This window comes from Homalodisca vitripennis, unplaced genomic scaffold (genome assembly GCF_021130785.1).
Source record: "Homalodisca vitripennis isolate AUS2020 unplaced genomic scaffold, UT_GWSS_2.1 ScUCBcl_14099;HRSCAF=24682, whole genome shotgun sequence".
Lineage (NCBI taxonomy): Eukaryota > Metazoa > Arthropoda > Insecta > Hemiptera > Cicadellidae > Homalodisca > Homalodisca vitripennis.
This window is the reverse complement of record NW_025790252.1, coordinates 24,589-41,769: the sequence shown is the minus strand read 5'-3', so window position 1 is coordinate 41,769 and position 17,181 is coordinate 24,589.

Genomic DNA, 17,181 nt, shown 5'->3' with positions numbered 1-17,181 from the left:
TTTTAAATATTCACTACATCAACAAGTAATATAGTAAAAGAGAGAAAAATATCTATATAATTTTATAAAATTTATGTCAGTCAAAAAAAATATATATAATTTGATATGTTTACTCCAACTGATAAGGTAAATAGATCCGTTGATAAAAATGATTTTATAAAAAACAGATGATCTTATTTTTGCTAAAGTTTAGAGGGTTCCCCATTTTGGCCAGCAAGGAATAACGGCTATAGATAAAGGAAATAAAAAAATATAATAAAGTTATAAATGTGATTTTTGTTTTTTTTGCTAAACAAATGAAAATCGCAGTTGTCAAACAAAACAGATATTTTGCCACTATAATGAATAAGTAATGAATTAAAGCATTCCATTTGGAGTCTGTTGCTAAAATAGCATATAGGATAATTACAAAATAGCCCTTCTCGATGAAATAAAAACATGGAATTCTTATTACAGACTAGTATATCACCACAGCTAAATTACCAGAAAACTCCTCTGCGTAAGCAAAAGATAAAACATAACGTTATGAAAAAAAATTAACTTTGAGTGCACCAGCACCCCCTCTGAAACCCTCTAGTAAAAAATCACTGCAAATCAGTTCAAACAGAAATTTCACAAGTATCAGTTGAGGATAAACTTCGAAACAGTAAACAAACTAATACTGATGAAAGACTCTCTATCAGTCTAGCTATACTAAATAACAAATGGTTGACGGATGACATCATCCAGTTATATTATGATACACTAGATATGTCTGTATTACGGCTTAATAAAAAAATTCTGCTTATGAATGCTATAGTAACTCATGCAATTAAATGCCTCCATGACTCTGGACCATCTCCTTGAACCATTAGAATTACAAAAAACAAATCATTAGTTTTCTTTCCTATTCATGATTTAGAACACAAAATAAATGGACGAAGATACGGGAGACACTCAAAACCTGTATAAAACTGAAGGCTCACACTGGAGCCTTATGGTTTTTGTCAGAAGCCTGAACAAATTTTTATATTTTGACTCAAGTGGAATCTACAATAAAAGTCATGCTCAAATGATAGCCAATAAGACACATAAAAATTTCTTGGGGTAGAAACAGAAGTGACCTTTCAAAGTGTAGCAGTCCCAATACAACAACCAAACCCCGTGTTGATTGTGGAGTGTACACGATAATTTTCACTGATATAATTTTGCAGTTAGCTATTGACGAATAAACTGGATAGCTTAGATATGTCATGTGGTAGACTACCATGCACAATAAAACAATCTGACATTATGACCAAAGCGTGCACAACTGGCATATTTATTACACAATTATACAAACCTACAATTAAACCCACAGACAACCTCTGATATGATGTTCAAAACCTTTCCGTCTCAGCCACTGCCAGCTTCTGATTCACAAAAAGCCAGTATGTTATCACAAAACCAAGGCAATGGTGATAGCAGGTTGATATATTATGATGCATGGAAAAAAGAAAAACATCCTAGGAAAGTGAACCATACGAATTTGCCTGCAGAAGTTCTTGACTTCAACATGTCTAATAGATATAATGTGCTATCCCATTCAAATCTAGAGCAACCACAATTAAAAAACACAATGGAAAAAAGAAAAAACAAAAACTAGACTTAAAAGTAAAAATAAAAGACAACTTCATGTCTCTGATGAAACCTTTTCAAGAACAAGTGAAAGTTGAACTATATGCTTGATAGTCAGGGCAGAGGGCTCCCAGAAATTGTTGGTTTGTGTAGCAAAGGAAAGGTTTACATGGACGGGCTGGTTAAACCCGGAAGCTGATATTAGTTATGTCTATAATCAAGCTAGCAAGGCACAGCCACGACCCATTTTCCTCCTAGCAGGAACTAATAACCGGTGGACTGGATCCTCCAAGACATCCTATCAAGAAATGGAAAATCAAGTTACTGGCTCTTAGTCAGTCGAGGACCCAGTCTGTATCACAACCATTCCTCCTCGTTTTGATGTTGCAATCCAATGATGCCATTCACTATGACATAGGCACTTGCTAATAATTACATAAGGGAGCTTGTCTCCAGAATTGAAACAATGTAGATCTTATTGACTTGGAAACTATTCGAAAGACATTGTTTTACAAAGCATGGACTGCACTTAAACTATAAGGGAAAAAAAGAAGTTAGCGTTCAAGGATAATTAGTTCAATTAAAAATCTAGTTACAAAACAACACGTAACTGTTGCATCTGGAGATGGCAGCCTCACTGTAAATAACTTAGAAAATCCTTCACATGGACAACGTAACCATAAACATACTTAACTCAAACATGGCAGATGTTATTAAAAAACTATAGACACAAGGAAAAAAGTGGGGTTCGCTCATAGCATCTCTGCTGATTTCCACGATAAGCGCCACATGACAGCTGGAGTGGCAGGTCGTCTTTAAAAAGCAGTTTGGGAAACCTAATACTGCCCATTGCATCACTAGACATTTGGCTCTGCAGGATAGTCCGAATGGTGCTTCTGTGTATAGTTTGATAACCAAGAGTAGGTACTACAACAAAGCAACTGCACAGGATTACAATGCTGCCTTTTCTGACTTGGAAGCGAACTTCAAGAGTAGGGAAACTGGATCACTTGGTATGTTCCCCAATTGGTTGTGTGCGTGATAGAGTAGATCTGTCACACTTTATATGCAACATAAAAAAATTTCAACGTAAAACCAGGGCTAGAGTCACTATAGTCTCATGTCCTGAAGAGTCTTATCGGACCCTGAGAAATGGTATGTCTCATGAAAAATTTCTTAGTACAAATGAATAAATCTGATATATGGAAACTCAAGAACTTCTTCCTCATCAGTTTTTTTTTAATAACAGCACAACCAATGATCATGCACCTGCTGAACAAGCAAGATAAGGAACACAACCGTTCTTCACTAAATGTAACACCTCTGGCTCATGTTCAACCAACTGTAGCAGCCTCGAAAACAAGTGCAAAAGTTATAGTGGTTTCCAGGTGACCCTCACATACAGTGAGGCACTAAAGCAGAGTATGAGTGAATGTGTATCAAGTGTTTCACCAGTTGTAATTAATGTAAATAAAAGTAAAGAAGTTTGTACGGTCAACGAGGAAGACCTGCTTGTAAATAATAGTTTAAGATCTGAATGTTTAGTTGACTCATGTAATGATTCTGACAATGGTAGCCAAGAAGGAATACAATAGGCCACAATCTAGTTTTTTAGATTTGGGAAAAAACCGAGTAAAAATAATGTAGTCCCCTCTAAGAATATTAAGATTAGTTCATTTCCTAAGGAATGTGAAAATGTAAAAATACTTTACCTCAATATTCAAGGTCTCAGTAATAAGGTAACTATTTTGGATAGTTTCCTATCTGATTTAAATAATGCTTATATTGTTTGTCTGACTGAGCATTGGCTATGTTTATAACGATTATACTGTTTTCTTTTCCAACAGGGTACCATTGTGCTGGAGCTTTCAATAGGTCCAACCATATTAGAGGGGGTTCTGTGGTGTTTGTCCATAACTCTTTGCAGACTAGAGTTTGTGACATAAGTAGATATTGCTCGGAATTACACTTTGAGAGAGTTCTGCAACTTTTCATCGATGAACTGAATATGATAGTAGTAGCTGTCTATCATTCACCAGCTGGTGACTCCGATATCTTTTTGGATGCATTAGATAACTTACTACTTTTTCTTTCTAAACTGGAGGGATTACTCTGTGGTGGTCGGTGGTGATTTAAATTACAAATTTGACTTAACCACTAAAAATGGACCTGCCTCTGCACTACAAAATCTTCTAAGACAGCACAAACTTCCTTTATCTGAAACCGTAATGCCACAAGGGGCAAAAATTGCCTGGATAACGTTTTTATAAATAACAAAAATATTTCGAGTCATGTCTCCTGCAAAATTTATGGATTTTCCCTATTCTGATCATAATGGTATCCTAAGTAGACATAAATAAATTCCTAAAATATAACAGTGGTCCTCATAAACAGTGTCAATAATTTTAAAAACTATTTTGCCTAAAAATCATTAGATAGTATTGTAATAACACTAGCCTCATATGGACTGGGATAAATTCATGACCCAGCATAAAATCAATGTGATGCAGTTACATTTTTCAATAATTTTTTTTCAACCATTATAAATGTATTATTTTATTTTAAAAAAACTAAAAAAATCAAATCGAAAAAATTATAATATATCAGGAAATGAGTGGTATACCTCAGATTTGTCTGAAATGAAAAGTAATCTTATATACCTTCATAAAGTTGCAAAAGATGATACCCAGTTATGGCAAAGTTTTTTAAATCTAAAAAAAAATTACAGACAAGCTATTGCCTTAGCAAAGCAACGCCATTAATGAACATTTTATAAATACAAGCAAAAATAAATGCAAGGCAGCCTGGAAAATTATTTAATAGCAACAACTGTTTTTCCAATGCCAGTGATGATAAGCCTGGCATTAGTCCTGACGTTTTCAACCACTATTTCATAGACTCTGTTCTCCAATATTAAAGCCAACTTAGACAATGCAACAATTTTCTGCAAGTGATTTGTTAATAAAAAAAGTAATATCAATACACCCTCTCAGTCTTTTCAGTGGGCTAAAATAACATCAGATCATATTCTAAATTCAGTTCAAAATATGAAAAACTCTGACAGCTGTGACGTTTATTGTATGTCTAATAATATGATAAAGCAAATAACCCCTCACATTTTATCTCCATTGACACATTGCTTTAACCTTTGTCTAAAAGATTAGTTTATTTCCCCGAGGAGCTGAAAATTTCAAGAGTTTGTCCGGTCTATAAAAAAGGACTCAAAAAATAAACCAGAGAGAGCTACGCGCCCGATATCCATTATTCCGATTCTTGGCAAAACTGTTGGAGGCTCTAGTGCATAAGCAAATTAGCAATTATCTCAAAACTAACAATCTTCTTAGCTCCGTTGCAATTTGGATTTAGGAAAAAATTGTTTCCACTTTTCAAGCTCTAGATAAATTTGTTGCGGGATGTGTCTCTGGCTTTGGAGGATAAGGCCTTTGCTCAAGCCACATATGTGTGACTTGAGCAGGGCTTTTGATTGTGTAAAACCATAATGATCTTATAAGGAAGTTGGCATATTACGGTTTTGGTCAAAATGCCGATTTTATTTTTTGAGTCTTACCTTAATAACAGAAAACAAAAAGTTTGCATTGAGGAAAGCTGGTCTCATGAAGTAATCGTGAAGTACGGAGTCCCGCAAGGATCCATACTTGGACCTTTGCTGTTTTTAATTTGTATAAATGATCTGCCTGCTTCAATTACAGCTTCAACCATCCTTTATGCAGACGACACTACATTTTTAAATATTAGCAAAGATTTAAGTGAACTTAAGTTTAATTTCAAAAAATTCTATTTCAGATGCTTCAAATTGGTTCACGAGCAATGGTTTCTTATTGAATGAATCAAAAACGCACAATATTATTTTCAGTACGAGGACAGTTGACAGTCGTAACTTAAACATTAGTCTCTCAGGACAATGTAAAATTCCTAGGAGTATACATTGATAGAAACATGAACTGGGACTCTCATATTTACGTATATTTCTTCTAAATTGTCAAGAGTAGTTTACCTCCTTAGGCGACTAACCTTTTCTGTTAGCACCGACTATGTCAAAACCGCCTACTTTGCATTTTTTCAATCAAATACTTAGATATGGGCTGGTTGCATGGGGCAATGGTAGTAAGATCAATGACATACTGATCCTCCAAAAAAAGGCCATAAGAATTATATCCAAATCATCTAGCATAGAAACACTGTAAAACCGCTATTTAGATTACTAAACATTCAAACTGTCATAAACCTGTATCTATTTGATTTAATTCAATATATTTTCCAAAATCCAAATTTAATAAAGCCCATTGGTGATACCCATTCACACAATACAAGATGCAAGAATTTATCAAAAATAAAATTTAATAGATTAAGTAAAACTTTAAAGAGTCATCAGGTACTTTCCCTGAAGGTATATAACCATCTGTCACATTTAATCCCAAAGTTTGACAAAACACTTTTCTTAAAGAAATATTATTTATGGCTTTTGGAGAACCCATTCTACTCTGTAGAGGAATTTTTCTCCAATAAGTCTGTTTTGTTTTAATAAGATTATGTTATGTTTTCAATACAGATCCATCGATGTAACTACAGTGGTACCATTGTTATTTACTGTATAGTTCTTTGCATTGCCAAATAATGTAAATTATTATTAAATTACATTAAGTGCATTAATGCTGATATTGTTGATGTAACTGTGTTGAAACTTTTAACTTTTAACTATCTATGTTGGACTTGGCTACCAGAAATGTGCTGTATTTATGACTTTGTCAATGATCATGAGATTTATACGACAATAAAGTGATTTTGATTTTGATTTTTTTTTTGATTTGTAACATACACATGTGTGTCAATATACTTTTAGAACTTTTACTGGTTTTAGTTGTATTTGACTGAATATACTCAAAGTAAAACAAAAATGTTTGGGGATAGACCTTCTGTATCTCCACCTTTATATTATTTTGAAGATCTGGAAGTTCTCTAGTTTGAAATGTCTTTAGGCCACATTATTAACAAATTTGTCTCATACAAAAAAATTGATTTCAGAAAAATAAATAAAACAGATGTGGTTTATGCCATTCGAAATCATTATGTGCTTTGGAAAGGTGACAATTTATAGAAAGTTACTAAATCCTTAAACAAATTTCTTTTTGTACACCAAAATAAATTGTCATATTGCAGGGAAAAAATTATAATTTGTTGGGTTTAAAATGCAGGAAGAAATAATCCACAATTCAACTTTAAACTATATTATATTTCCTTGTGCATTCAAGTTAAACTGAACTTTTATAAAACATGTTGATATATACGATTAGTTAATCATTTCACCACAAGCTACTTCTGTTACATAGATCACTCTGAAGGGAAAAAGTAATAACTAAGCAAGGAGTTGAAATAAAAGCAAGGCAAAGTGATTAAATTGGAAATTATTTATCAAGGCATATCCATGAAAGACAAGCCACAGAATATATATGTAAGTATTGTAGTTAAAACAAAATTCCCTAGATAGTATCTGTGCCATGTTCAGTGAACCTTTCAATGAAAAAATGTAAGATAATAAACTTAATTATCTAAAGAAAAATTGTTTATCACATAGTCTATTTTTAGTATTGACTCTTTAATTTGGCATTCATTTTGTTAAACATTTCTCTAACTATAACTAAAATTGTCAATTTAAATTTCTTAGTGTTTTAATTTTTTTCTTTGTTGCCTGAAATCAATTCTGGTTATAATGTCTCAAGAATAAAACTTTGGCTACTGTACTCAGTTGGCTGGTTGTTTAGCAAACTGGACTGGTACAGAAATAATTTCTTCAGTTTAGTATTTCTGATAGTACCAAATATTTCTAAAAACCAACCAGTTCAAAATCATCTACGGACATGGTTAGTCATAAACTAAAAAAACATAACAAAGTTTAAAGTCATTTAATATAATAAAACTGATTGTTGCATACCTTGAATCTCAACTGGCCAACTGGAGGCTTTGCATAAGGAATGCCTTGAAAAGAATAATAAGTTGTCTTGACAAGTCCAGCTGATTTTTTAACCACACCCTTCAGTCTGCCTTGTTTTGTTGTTATCTCTTTAAACTCCATATTCACTCATGTAACTGTAAACATATAAATTATAGTAAAACAAGAAAATATAATCAGTGTTACAAGCTATATACGGGAAAACATGGTTAAACCTTTCCTCTCAAATCTCTGAAATAATTAATAACCTCTGAGTAGTAAAATTACAGTACTGTTGTCAGGATGAGTACTGCTTATTGATAAGTGGATTACAAGTTTGAAAGATCAGACAATAATAATTTGTGAGTTGCTACCCCGAGTAGTTTTAAAACATTTGTGAATAATTACGCGGGATACGAATGCTGTATTTTTAACTGTAAGCCTACTTCTTCTTTTCAAAAATGAATTCAATCACATCATTATTCTTCCTTTAATCAAATATCAATTATTATGAGGTACAAACTAAAATATGGCGAAGGAAACAGGATTTTTCCAGACATTTGCCATCGTTCAGTGAAACAAGAAATCAGTAACACTACGTTTCGAGATCTGCAATCTGATCTTTTCTTCAGGTATATATATATATATATATATATATATATACACATGTGTGTGTGTGTGTGTGGTATGTATAATAATATGTAATACAATAATTATTATAATAATTTCAGATGTTATCCCCCCATTGTGGAGTTTTCCTTACAAACAGGTAGTTTCAAACTAACTACAAAAACTGGTTATGATAGGGTAACTAAGAATTCTCACTTGAACTCAGAAATCATAACAGGTTTAGGTAATTCCCCTCCAGTCATTTTTAATCACATTGCACAATGCTACCTAATTTTGATTTTGGCAATAAATAATTTATGTTTTATAGCGTTTTTATAACCTAAAATTATAGATGATTCACAAATCTGACTTCTGATTCAGTAAAGATCAAAATACTTAGGGGTACATTAGCTTTACCTTTCGAACAGACCACTTGTGTGTGTGTATATATATACATATATATATATATGTATATACATACATACACATTATATATATATATATATATATATAATATATATATATATATATATATATATTATATATACATATATACACACACACATATGTTTTACAATTTTGCTTATATGGTAGGAAGAAGTCCATGTTAGTTCAGGATAACAGGAAGAACATTTGTAGAACAGATACACTTTTAAGAAAAGATTATTTTTGTTCTTATTTTGTTATCATCCCTTTTTATGAGTTAAGAGGCAGAAATACAATCTTTTCTACATTTTGTCTATTAAACTAAAATAGTTTATATTTTCTCGCTGCTGATTATATACATATAAGAGTTTAAGAAACTTGTCACTTATTTTTATTTATTTATAAGAATGAATTAAAGAATTTCAATAAAACACCATAATACTCACACGTTAACTTTTCGGCCTTTTCAAAGATAAATAAATAATACATTAATATGAATATACACTTAGGAATATTACGAAATAACATTCTTTCTATTAACTTTCTAAATCCTAAAAGAAGAAATAAACCTCATACTATCAACTGTGCACAAATTAGTTTCCTCCTCTAATTTTATTGTAATTAACTATTGATTTCATAAAAAATAACTTCCTGGGCTGAAATTCAATAATAAACTTTTTAATCACTTAAAATACATACTATAAAGAAAGAAATAAGTTACGGCACCTTATAAGTGGCTTACCTTGAATGTAATTGAGCTGTTCTCCTGCCTAGAATGAATCTATAAACTGAAGTGTCAGTTACACAGACATATAGTCAGTCAGCGCTATCAAATGGTTATCTGCAATGACTTGACAGAGAGGTAAGAAGTACCTCTCTTTAATAGTAGTCTTTTTTTAATAGTAAGATATATAAAACACTTTGGTAATCACTGATCGAAAATAGACACTATCCATATCAAGTAAAATGTAGAGCCCCTATTGGTTTTTATAGGTTAAATATTGATATTGATTAAATAAAAAAACTAAACCACTACTTTGATTATATAAAAATATTTTACATCTAAACAAAATCTGTGTTTTTTGACATACAAGTATGAGATGTATTTATGGCCATGTTCTTTCACAGAGGCCCATACTCTGAGTAAGAAAGACACATGACTAATTACTGTTCTAATGATAAGTGATCTAAGTAGTCTTGGTGCACATTGAACTGCTTTCATATTGATACTTTGCACTCTTTGTTCTTGAAAAGTATTTTCCAATGATTTTCTCTTGTGAGTGAGAATTAATGCATATTTATTGAAATAAAAATGGCATTGTGGCATTCATGGTGACCAAAATTAGATCAAGACACTACATATTTTGTTTGACAGAAAGTACATTTACATTAGTTGTAATATACTAAAATAACTTTCCTTAGTATTAATAGTATTGTTATTAGAATTGTTTGCCTTTGTACATTATGCAACAAATAATAATTTAGGCATCAATTTTTAAAACATTGATTATTACAGTACAGTGAAATAACTAGGACTTGGCTATGGGCATACCACACGGTTGAGTATGGAATAAATTCAATTTTGAATGAATCAGGTATGCTTAATTTAAATTTAAACGCTAAACTACTGTATTCCAAACAAGTTGGATGGCTTCTATAGGAATATGTTTTTATTTTTAGAGCTTTTGGAGAGGGGTTCTATCTCCTCATCCTGTCTCTTAGTTACACCAACGATACAGTATTTTGTAATGTGTTCAAAAATATATGATGAAGAATATATTTTTAACGAAATAAGGTACTATTTTAGGTAGGATAATTTTTTTTACTCATATAGAAAGGAAAAAGTCAATACCTACCATTTAATTTAATAATATAAACTTCATACAGTTTTGTACAGGTAAAAATTAAATAATAATTTTATGAAACATTGTCCGAACCAGTAATTTAAGCTGTGTGTTTTTAAAATAACTTTAGGTAGATTTTGCTTTCCATATTTAGTTGGAATATGGTTGAAAAGTTTTATACACTTTGTCTGTCAAGACCACCACAGGTTTCTTTGGCACTTTGCTTGCCTTCTCTATGTTGTATGTACTCTATGAGATACACGTACAAATAACATGAGTAAAATATTGTAGACAAATAGTAACTGGGTTTAAAAAATTTAAGTTCTAAAAATGCTCTTTCTTGCTGTTGTTAAATTTTGTCTGAATTTTATAAAATATTTAAAGGATTTTATAGAGCTTGATAAAATTATTAGGTACTGTAGGGAGTTTTTATATGAACAAAATCTTTGTTGTACAGATTGGAAGTCAATTATATATCTTGTATTAAAACTTAAAAGTATATTTCACTTAACAATAATAATAATTATTACTGTTAAAAGTTACAATGGTTGATGGTAGAATTCTGCCTATTACAATCACTTTCATAGTGGAATCTTGGGGAGATTTTCTACTTCCTGGAAATAGCATAGTTTATACAATGTGATGCTTATTTCTCATGACATAGTAAGTGTGGCATATAAAAAAATGGCTCTACACCAAGGACCTGTTAAACATCATATCAAAATCTTTTGTTAAAAAAAAAAAAAACAGGTCATCCACCTCACCAGACCCATGTTCCTTGGAATCGCCTTGCCACTTGTCATGGAATGCACGTTGAACTATCACCACTGACTGATTCAGTCTTTAAAAACCGTAAAACACAAAATACTTTCTATTGAATAGTTGCCACTTTTACTAGCAGCACTTTCTAACAAGATAAAGTAAACAGTGCATGTGTATACTCACAAGTGTACCCAACAGAATTTGCTCTTTCATTTGATACACAAGGTGTTCATAAATGAATATCGGGGGTTTTAATACTTTATGGTATTTTTACATATAATTTAAAGTTATAATTCATACATCAAATCAAACAGCAACTCAAATAGTTTTGTTTGTTGTCACATGTGCACATGCAAACACGATGTTTCCTCCACCATCAGTTAGAAAGCGCTAGTAGCATGCGTTCCTTATAAAGTTCCTTTGTGATATTTTAAGTGATAACAACATCCGTAGATGGTATCATCAGTTTGAAGATACTGGTTGCCTTTGCAAGAGGAAGAGTACGCAACAACTAATGGTTAGTGAAGAGAGTGTTGAGCGAGAGAGTGAGACTTTTATGTGTAGCCTACAGAAAAAGGTTAAGAAGGCTAGTTGTGAATTAGCAATTCTAGTGATAACTGTTTGGAAAGTTTTAAGGAAATGCTTACAACTGCGTCCTTAACATTTGCAGTTGTTGCTCTAAAGCCTGCAGACTATGGTTTATGTGCCAAATTTGCAAACGAAATGTTACATGATAATGAAGGTTTTCTGGATCATGTCGTTTTCAGTAATGAATTTAACATTTCACCTCAGTGGACAAGTGAAAACTCACAATGTGCGTATCTGGGGCTGAGAAAACCCTCACAAGATGGTACAATTGCAGCGAGACACCCCTAAATTAAATCCTTTGTGTGCCATATCTAGGCAGTTTATGGGTCTTTTTTGGGGAAGGAACTGTAACTGGTATTTTTTATCTTGATGCTCTAGAATTATGGCTATTTCTTTAAGTGGAAGAAGATGAACCACAGAACTTCATTTAGCAGCCAGACGATTCACAACTTAGTATGTGATTGGTTGAACGTCATTGTACCTGACCACTGGATTGGCCGCAAGGTACCTAATGGCAGAGCTTGTTTCGCATGGCCTCCATGTTCACACGACCTTCTGGGATTTATAAAGGATTGTGTGTATGTACCTCTGCTGTTGTAACAATCAGTCCAGACACATTGATCAAAGTTTGGGAAGAATTGGGCTATCGACTTGATGTGTGCTGTGTGACGAATGGGGCTCAAATTGAACATTTGTAAGCTTGTAGGTATAACTATTTGAGTTGCTCTTTAATTTCATGTATTATTATAATTTTAAGTTTTACATAATAAACACTACAAAACGTTAAAACTTCAATATTCGTTTATAAACACTTGGTATATTATAATATTGTTAATCAAATATAATCATCCCAAGATTGTAAACAAAACCTCAATCATATTTAATAGTGATGAACAGATGGTTTTAGACAAAGGTTTTAAATTTGAATTTAACCTAGGATTGGGAAAAAAAGGCCTCTTCAGTGAACTAATATTTGCAGAAATGGTAGTAAAAGTTATTCCCGATTATAAAAGCAGATACACAACTAGGCAATTGTTAACAAAGAAAATAAAGAAATCTTGGAATAATAACCATGATTTTACTGACAGGAAATAACAAACTTATAAAAATAACCATGATCTTAATGATTTAGAAAAACAAGATTATTTGATATTGATGAGTATTAAAGATAAGCTCAAAGAAAATGGTGCAATACTGAGCAAAACTGATAAGGGTAACACTACCTATCTTACACAAGCACAACTATTTGACCAAGGTCAAAGAATTCATTGATAACAATAGTATTAGTGAGTTATCCATAGACCCTACTGGAACATATCAGAATAACATTCAAAACTAATAGTAACAAGATTTTATTTGCTGAAAATGTAATTAAATACCTGCATATGATGAATCCATGAGCTCTAATCCTGCGCGGTTTACCTAAAGTTCATAAGGATGGTGTAAGCCCCATTAAGCCTCTTGTAGATTAAAAATCAGCGCCACCTTTCAAATTGGTTAAAAAGCTGAAAGCAATCTTTAAAACTCACATTAAACATAATAATTTTAGTTTAAAAATTCCTTTAACCTCATATAAAAAACCAAAAAATACAAAAATAAAATTACACCATATGCTAGTAAATTTGATATAACTAGTTTATATACAAATGTACCCATTCAATAAACTTTAAGTATAATAAATAACCAACTTAAGACATCTAATTTGTGGCCAGAAATAATATCTGAACTAATGATTCTTTTGAAACAAAACCATTTTTAGTTTAATGGTAAATTTTACACACAGCATGAAGGATTGCCCATAGGCTCCCCATTATCTGGCTTTTTATCAAATTTATATCTCAATCATATAGAAAATGAATACAAATGTCGGATCAGAATAAATACAGGAATAAAATACTGTTTTACCATAGATATGTAGATGACACTATTGTGTTGTTTAATGGTAATGTCCATCAGTTAGATCTTTTCCATAAATTTTTAAACACCATTGCCCCAATCTAAGTTTTACCATTGAAACATAAATATCAAATCAGCTAAATTTTGTAGACTTCACCCTAGATCAAAGGAACAATAATTTTGAATATAGCATTTACCATAAACATACAATATCAGAAAAAAACCATCCATTGCTCGTCATATCATTCATACATGCAAAAAATGGTCGCTTTTAATTCTATGATTTACCGACTTCTCAAAGTACCACTGAATGTAACAATTATAACAAAGAATTAAATATCATAAAACATATTGCCAAGGCTAATGGTTATAACAACACTATGGTGGACAAAATAGTAAATACAACAAAGAACAAAATATTACTCAATAGTAATACAGAAAATGAAAAACAGGACAAGAAGTATATATGTGTTAAGTATAGCCCGATTATACAGCATTACACTAAAAAAGACCTTAAATCCCATGACAGACCTAGTCTTTAAGACAACACATCACACCAGGAACATGGATGAAAGTCTCAAAACTTAGACAAAAACATTCAAACTGGCGTTTATAAACTGACTTGTTCCGATTGTTACAGTTGTTACATCGGCCAGACAGGCAGATCATTCATTTAGCCAAAGATTTTAAGAGTAATGCCCAAAACATAGATTACAAAAGCACACTTTATGATTTGCTCAAAATGTTATGAGAGAATCATACAATAAACAAAAAATATGGAAGTATTTCATCAATGTCGCAAAGGCAGCAAGTTAAACACACTTAAAGAATATGAAATTTATAAACATTCTAAAAGGAATCCACTAGGTGAACTCACATTAAATGAAAAGCTACAATTTAGCTACCCATTATTTGTTCAACACATTACTCCATCACAACACGTCTCGGCAACCGACCGATCAGCTGATAACATCGATGCACTGTAAACTGGAATCACTTAGTGTCAGTTGTCCTGCATTCTGCCGGCTGTGATGTTATATCATGTTTAATATTTGTGAACAAATGTGATTTTTGGCGGTTTTTTTCAAGGTTAGAGTGTTGTGTTTTTCATATTATTTATTTATTCATTGCGTTTTGTGCTTTATTCATAAATTTTAAACTATGATGACTCCAGATGGATAATCCTCGCTTTAAATATTTATTGACACTGACACCAGAAGGTGACTTGTTACAATTCAAAACTATAGTAGTGTATGACTACAATTAGAACTGTATGATGAATGTACGTTGCTATTGTTATTAGTAAATAAATGTCTTAAATACTATAAAGCCTTAAACCTTTGATATTACTTTTGAACTACCCATACATTCATTGTATGAATGTTTTCAAATATGTTATGAAATAAATATGATTGCTAAGTAAATAAATAAGTAAATAAATATATTTAGTGCTAAGTTTGGTTTCAAATATTTAAGCACTAAAATTAGGGTAAATAAAATATATATACTTGTTTACAGTAATAACAAAATTATCAATTACAAATCTAGTGACTTGTCAAACAATATACAGCGTGTTCCAGAACTATACCAACCTTTTCAGGAATTATTCCTGGAACAAAGTCAAATTCGTTATCATCCTAATTTCCTTAAATCCTAATTACTACTTCTTTGGATTATCTTTAACATCAGGTGAATCAGGCTTGGAAAGTAATATAACCGGAAAATACATTTTTTAATTAATGAAAGCGATAGGGTGATTTTGATTACAACAAACAATATTAAACTTTTTTAGCTGTTTAAACTTTTGATATACACTTAAACATTTTATAACATGTTTTAATAAATGTTTGTTTTAAAATGGAACCTCTTATGACTAAACATACTTTTCTAATAGAATATGTTATGATCCTTGAGTGTTTATTCATGAATGAATGAGTAAAGTAGATCTATCGATCCTCCAGGATAGTTTTCAGTTCACCCACTAAATTTGTCGAAACCAGCATGATTTTCCAGTTGCAAGTGTTTGCATGGTAGCATATCATGACTCTAAAAATAAGGCTATTTAAATGTTAATTTCACCATTAGGAAATTTTTTTAAGCACTTATTACAATATTATTAATTGTAAAGAGTTACTTTCTATTCGTACACTAATATGCTAAGATTATTATAAATATTAAATAAAGATATAAAAAGCAAGAAGATTAAAAATAAAAATACTAAATTTTATACAGGGAGCTCCAAAATGAAATGACACATTTTAACATAAATTTTCATTCACAAAATTTAAACTTTATGATAATGTTTATAGATAAATGTACAGATAGAAAAACTCAAAATGTGTTTAGTTGTACGTAATAGATTTAGATATGACTACCGTTTTAGGCTCTTTAGGTATCAAATCGAAATTGAATCAAACACCAAACATTTCTCAGCATTTGTTTGAATAATGCTTGCAATAGCATCCTTTATCTGCTCTCGAAGATGATTAAGGTTTTAATATTCCTTGAATACAAAATGTTATTGACATAAGACCTAAAAATAATCCACTAGAGTTAAGGTTGCAGTCCTTGGTGACCACTGTATTGGTCCTTCCATCCCAATCCATAGATTTTGAAACTTGTCATCCAGAACATGCCAAACTTGGTTATGGAGTGTACTCCACACATACCATCATGCTGGAAGTAAATTGGGCTCTCTGTAGTTTCAATTTAATCTATTAGGGGAAATTCAATTAGTTGCAGCGTATCACAATAAATTTTACCAGTTACAGAATTCTCTATGAAGAGAAATGCCCCCCCCCCCAAAAAAAAATCATTATTGTGCATTAAAGAACATTAAATGTTGACATTTGGAGAGTCGCGTTCATGCTCGACAAACTCATTAGGTGGTTCTGACAGCTTAATTCTACAACTGACGTGACCATTAATGTGATAAATTGCTTCGTATGAAAATACTTGTTTGTTAAGAAATCACGATCCTTACGCAGGCAAGGTGTGCAATTTGCTAAATTTGGAGTTTGTGCCTGCAGAGCTATATACGGTGGCCATATCGATATTTTACTATGTTAAACTAAAAACATTTTTAGTTTTTCTATCTGTTTGAGCTGATTTAAAAATGCGCCAGTTCTTTTTGGACCTCCCTGTATATAATTTTAAACTTTTCTCAGCAGAGGTTTCTCGGATGTTAATTAGATTTCTCGGACAATTGATTTAATTAGATTTAATTTAAAAAACATTTCATTTCTACAAATTTATATGAGTGGATTAAAATATTTATAATAGCGAGACAAGACTTTCTTGATATTGTAAGTCATGTAACACCCGGACCCATCAGCTGTGCACAAGTAGCCAATAGTAAAACATTTAGTAATCAACTCGCATATCACTGGTACATACACGGAACACTCATACCATTTTGGTCTTGGTGGTTTTTGTTGCAAACGTGCAATTGGCCCTTAGTTTTGAAAGGCTTAAGGTCAGTTTTAACATTTAATAAAGAAAGTTTCCAATAAG